The sequence below is a fragment of the Monodon monoceros genome, unplaced genomic scaffold (genome assembly GCF_005190385.1).
Source record: "Monodon monoceros isolate NGI ecotype Baffin Bay Population unplaced genomic scaffold, NGI_Narwhal_1 Super_Scaffold_6, whole genome shotgun sequence".
Classification (NCBI taxonomy): Eukaryota; Metazoa; Chordata; class Mammalia; order Artiodactyla; family Monodontidae; genus Monodon; species Monodon monoceros.
Genome location: NW_021703783.1, coordinates 91,279,043 through 91,285,543, shown reverse-complemented (window position 1 = coordinate 91,285,543; position 6,501 = coordinate 91,279,043).

Genomic DNA, 6,501 nt, shown 5'->3' with positions numbered 1-6,501 from the left:
AATGTCAGGCTGACCCAGGACCAGGAGACCCCTGCCAGCTTCTACTTCTCTGACTTGGAGCAGCACAATTCAGAAATGACGGCTTTTCTCCTGGCTGGTGCGCCTCCCCTGGCCAGGTTCCTGGCAGCTCTGGGCCTGCGCCTCGGGAGCACAGACAGATCGGCAGACCTCCTCAAGCTCATCCCGGCCCTGGGGTTCCCTGCCCCCACCCCGACTCTCCAGGGACAGATTCTTCCCCTGATGCTTGGCCCCGAGCCTGGGGACCACCTGGGGGCTGGCATCCATGGTGTGTCAGACCCTCTGGCCTCATCATTCACCAGATGCTTTCCTTGGACAAGCCCCTTAATTTCTCCAAGCGCAGCTTCCGGTAGAGGTGATGGTCACCTTACATCTCACTTTTCAGGGATTTTAGTGAGCTAATAGGGGGTAGGAAAGTTGCCTGGCACCTGATTAACAGGCACTAAATAAAAGCGTGTTTCTTTCCCTTTCCTTTCTTCTGGGGCAGAATCCTGGATTTCTGGAGGTCCCCGTGGCCGTGGGCCGAAGGGTGAATATTATCAAGGATATTTGAGACGTCACCACTAGCAAGAGAGCTCTGCAAAACCTTCTTCACATCCCCCGGTGAGTGGGCCCACCTCTCCAGAGTCCCCGGCCTGGGGAGACAGGCAAATCGAGAGCCCTCCTCATGCTGAGCCACCCCCTGAGGCCTGCCCCTGCCCACTCTGTCCCCCACACCAGCCACACCTCAGTGCTTCTCCCTGGGCACCCCGCGTCCAGGGTGGACGTCGACGTGGTCCTCTGGACTCTGCCTACTCAGTCTGTGAGCTTCTCCTTGCCAGCCCCAGAGATGGAGCCTCAGACACTGGCCTGCCTCTGGCAGGGGACAGGGGGACAGTGCTAACGACAAAGGTAGCAGAGGTTACAGGGTACTGTGAAGGGGCACATAGCCCACCCTGGGGTCCAGAGGGACTTCCTGGAGGAGACGCCATTGTCACTAGGATTTGAAAGATTTAAGAGCGTCGTTGTGTGTGTGTGTGTGTGTCAGTGTGCGTGTGCGTTAGATGAGAGTTAGCCAAGAGAGCAAAGGTGAGACAGGACAGGCTGCCAGGTAGAGGTCACAGCACCAGCAGAAGCATGGAGCCTGGGAACAGCATGATGGGTGAGGGAAGCATAGGCAAGTCGCTGAGGCTGTTATTGGAATTTGAGGAGAGAAAGGAACAGACTGGGGACTGAGGTTCGGAGAAGTGGAGTGACTGACCGAGCAACACGGCTAATGAATCAGCCTGGCTCCAGGGCCTGTGCTCTCTCTACTATCCCAGGCCGGCTACAGAGAGGGCATGGTTGTCAGGATCTGGGCACAGGTGTTGCTGGGATCTGGGCTAAGTGGCAGAAGTCACATCAACCAGAGGTGGGTGCAGAGTCAGAGCCCAAGGGAGTCACCTCTTCCTGGCAGAATGTGGGGCAGGGGTCCTTCTGCCCCCGACCCCCCGACCCCATGCCCAGCACCGGGGCCGGGGCCTTGCATGGGCTAAACCTGGGGAGCTTGGGGGACCTGCTGAGGGACAGGAGCCAGGCAGGACCTGCCGCAGGACCTGGCCCACTTGGCACCGCCCACGGCCTTCGTCCTCCCTCAGCAGAAAACCACGTATGCGCCTCCTACCACGTGACGGAGCCCGCACTGTGCGGCCACCCCACGTGTTGCAGGGCTCTGGGGTCCCCTTTCTGCCCAAAGCCAGCCTGGCCAAATGCCACAGCTGCGGCAGCCCCTCCAGATGCTCCCACAGCAGGAGCAAGGAGGCCAAGAGAGTCAGGGCAGACCTCTCACCTAGAACAGCTGTGGTCAAGCCACGGGCCTCCTCTCAATGCCCACCATGGTCCCCCCACTTCTCCTCTAAGGTCTAGGGCAGTCACTGGTCAAAGGGAAAGAGGAACGTGCTTTGGAGTCAGAAGGTCCTGGCTTTGTTAGTAACTGGCTGTATCACCTTAAACAAATCACATCTCTGAGCCTTAGTTTTCTCATCTGTAAAATGGAGACAACAATGCCTATCAGGAATGTTATTCATTCATTCAACAGGTATTTACTGAGCTCTTACTATGTGCCTGACCCTATATTAGGCACTGAGGCAGTGAACAAAACAGGTCAAATCCCTGCCCTCAGAGAGCTTACTTTCAAGAGGGGAAGTACTGACAATAAATAACAACCACAAATAAGTACAATGTAGGGTGTGTTTGATGGCGATCTGTGGAGAAAAGGAAGCAGGGAAGGTGGACTGCAGGGAGGGGTAGGTGGGACTGTTCTTAACAGGGCAGTTTGAGAAGAGCATGGCCTCGTTGGGAACATGGAGAATGAGCCACGTGGCCATTGCAGGGTCGGGCCCCAGGCGGGGGAGCAGCAGAGCAAAGGTTGAGGTAGGGCTGAAGGTCACGTGGCTGCAGCGCCTGGTGTGGTCCAGGCACTGCCTCTTCTCCCCGCCAGAGGTCAGGCCCCTCGAGGACAGGCATCGTGGTCCTGCTCACTGGGAACCCCAGGGCCTGGCGCGTGTTAGATGAATTAATCAGTGGCCACATCCTTTACTAGAGAAAACCGAGCCCAGAGAGGAATAGTGCCTGAGCTGAGCTCCTTCCCCAAGTTAAGGGCACAACTGGGATTGGGACCCCGTCTGCCGATAACCCCCGGGCCCTTTTCACGACACCCTGAGCCTGTCGGCCGTCGCCCTCCTCCCTGGGCCCAGCCTGGCCTGGCCATCTCCACATCACTGGGGTGGCCGTGGGCTGCCTGGCGCTGCTGAGCCAAGCTGCGCCCCCCTTTCGGGCCTCCCTCTCAGGTGGGAGGTGAACCTGGGCTGCTGTGCCAGGTCCAAGGGACTCCCACCTGCTCCCGTCGTCAGCGTGACCGTCCTGGGCTTCCTCCTGGGTGAGAAGCAAGCGCTGGGAAGCCGGCCAAGCCAGTCGTCCTTTTGTTTGCTTGTTTTGTTTCTGGCAGCAGAATTCTTTTCGCAAACAACTTTGTCCAGGGAACCCCAGTGTGGGAAACAGAGAGTACAGACCAGCTCTAGTTGAGGGGATGGGGGAAGCCCGGCCTCCAGGAGGCCCCTGAGCCCTCTCCGATCTGAGGGAACACTGGGCGAGCTGCTCTCTTGGCCACATGCCCATCCTCTCTGTAGGCCGGTGGGGCTCAGAGGCCTGAGCTCTCTGCAGCTGGTCAGCCTCGCTGGTAACCAGGCCCACTGCTCCCAGGCCTGCCCTCCAGGCTCCTGACTCCCTTCTCGGTGGGTGGGCGCTGCAGGCTGCAGCCTCCCCACACCTGAGACCCCACTGGCCTCCCTGTGGTCCCCTATGGCTCCCCTCACCCGGCATTGGGGGGCCTTCCCGACCTGAGCATTTCTAGAGTGACAGTAGCTATAAGTCTTTGATGGGCAACCCCCTCACTATTACCCCAGTGTCCCTGCAGGCCCTTCCTACCTTTACCTACCTGGGAACGCCCCCAGGGGAAAGCCCTCGCTAGACGGGCCCCCTGCATTGGGAGTGCGGAGTCTTACCCGCTGGACCACCAGGGAAGTCCCTCTTGATGTGTTTTTATGTGTTCGTGTGTGTCTGTGTGTCTGTGTGTGTGTCCCGGTGTGTGTTTGGAGGTGACCACAAACTTTCCTCTGTCTCTCCAAGTGCTAAGGGAGCAGGGGAGGGCTGCCCCGGGGCTGTTTTGCCCACTGTCGCTCTGAAGACATCCACGAACCACCACAGGTGAGGTTCAGATACAGACACTGAGTTTCAGGTCTGGGGAGACCCAGAGGATACACAGCGCCACCCCTTCTTTATCCTAAGATGTGCAGCACAGATTCATTAATTCAGTCATAATATTTCAAATGAGTTTTTTTAAAAAATCACTTGAAATAAAGATCATTTCATGTAACCCTCACAATAACCCCATGAAGCATTATTGTCCCCAGAGAGGCAGCTTCGAGGGCTCCACAGCCCCTGCTACACGAGCAGTAACAGCTGCTTCCCGGCTCATTGCGAAGTTGCATCAGTGGCCTCGCCCACCCCACCCCGACCCTGTTTGAGGCCATGGCTGAGTGGGCTACAGGGACAATCAATCCCCTCCTAGTCCCTCCAGGGCAGGGGGCCACTGGGCCTGAGGCCAGGGTAGCTCCATTCAGAGAGCCTTGTGGCCCTTGGTGATGTGGCCTCCCTCCTGATGGTCAGGACAGCAGTGACCACCCCAGGATGGGCCCTGGAACCCCAAGGACTAAGGAGGTTTGGCTTCTAACAGCCAAAGCCCCGGTTGTTTTTCTGTCCTTCTCGAGTTCTTTCCCTGCTGGCCAGCCCGGTGTCTTTGCCAGCTGCTCCAGACCGTGGTAGGAGAGGGCGTCCCCAGCCCCTGTCCAGCCAGGAGTATTGTTACCAAGACATGAATCAAGTCAGGTGTCCTGCCAACTGTCACCAGCCCGAACCTCAGGCTCACTGCACTTCACAGACAAGAGGGCCCCCCAAAAAGCTACGTGCAAAAATCAGTCTTTCATTTATAACGCACACAAGAGGCTTGTTAGTGACAAAGAGCTTGAGAAGAGAAGGGGTCCTCCTTCACCTCCCCTGGTCAAGTGAAGAAGCTTTTGAGAAAGGAATAACCACCTCCTAACTACTTAGGGATCCTCGTATCAGCCAGCACAGGCCCGGGCACACTTGTGCCCACAGCACAGGGTCACAAATGCCATGGCAGAGGGCAGGGGGATCTCGGAGGAGGCGGCCTGTGTCCTGATCTTGCAGGTGCAGATCAGCCTGCTAGGCAAGCGGGGAGGTCAGCTCACGAAGCAGGAGGAGCAAAGGCGGGGCGGCGCGAGCAGCCCTGGAGGTTTGGGTTTTTTAAGTAAATAGCTCTTATGTATTGTTTTTAGATTAATTAGTTAATTTATTTATTTTTGGCTGCACTGGGTCTTCAGCGGGCTTTCTCTGGTTGCAGCAAGCAAGGGCTACTCTTTGTCGTGGTGCGCGGGTTTCTCATTGCGGTGGCTTCTCTTGTTGCGGAGCACGAGCTCTAGGCGCGCGGGCTTCAGTAGTTGTGGTGCAAGGGCTTTGTTGCTCCGCGGCATGTGGGATCGTCCTGGACCAGGGCTCGAACCTGTGTCCCCTGCATTGGCAGGCGGATTCTTAACCACTGAGCCACCAGGGAAGTCCCCTTCACGGAGTATTTGAGGAAGGGTCAGTGTGCTGGGGTGCCCCAGAACACCCCAGGTTCCATGATTCTCTAGGAGGACTCACAGGGCCTGGCCGAGTCGTAGTCATGGCTATTTTCGCAAAAGGATACAGAGCTTGATTAGCAAAGGGAAAGGGCGTGAGGGCCATGTCTGGAGGAAGCCAGGCTCAGGCCTCCGAGGGCCTGGGAGGGTCCCTCCCAGTGGAGCCACATGCGCTTAACGTCTGCTTAAGGAAGATCCTTCTGGAAACTTTATGGTGTCTGGAGGGGAGGGGGGACAGCTAGGGGAAGCGCAGAAATCACCCAGAGTCCAGTTCTGGAACTGGGGTTCACTGGAGAGGACAACAGCATGAGAGGCCTCAGGGGGGCAGAGGGACTGTTGGGCGGGAAGAGGGAGGTGGCACTGTGCTGACGGGTCCCGGGGGGCGGGGTGGCAGAAGGTGGTGCAGGATCCAAGGAGCCTGTCCTGGGAGGGCAGCTGGTGGTTAGGGGTGGGGGTGGACTGGGGCGTGAGACAGGGGCAGGGACCCAGCTCTGGAGGATCTGGGGTGGGCACTGGGTGCTACACAGAGGCCGGAAGAGGAAGGCGGAGAAATTGCTTGAATTATGAATAGCTTCAGCCTCCTCGGCCCCTAGAGCAAAACTGCTGAGAATTAAACACAGGAGGGTGGAGTAACTGAGAAGTAGGGGATAGGACAGGGAGATGCAGGCGAAAACAGGAGCATTTGAAGCACGTCAGACAATAAGCAAAACAGGCATCAGCTCAGGCCCCACCCCTCCCAACTCTCCCAACACCTCCCAACACCCCCAACACCTCCCAACACCCCACACTCCTCCCAACACCCCCAACACCTCCCAACACCCCCAACACCTCCCAACCCCAACACCTCCCAACACCCCCATCCCTCCCAACACCCCACACCCCTCCCAACACCCCACACCCCTCCCAACATCCCCAACACCCCCAACCTCTCCCAACACCCCGCACCCCTCCCAACACCCCCACACCCCTCCCAACACCCCCAACACCTCCCAACACCCCCCACCCCTCCCAACACCCCCAACCGCTTCCAACACCGCAACCCCTCCCAGCTCCAACACCTCCCAACAGCCCCCACCCTTCCCGACACCCCGAACACCTACCAACACCCGCCACCTCTACCAACACCCCCCACCCCTCCCAACACCCCAACACCTCCTAACACCCCCACCCCTCCCAACATCCCCAACACCTCCCACACCCCCAACTCCTCCCAAGCCCAACACCTCCCAACACCCCCCACCCCTCCCAACACCCCCAACCCTTCCCA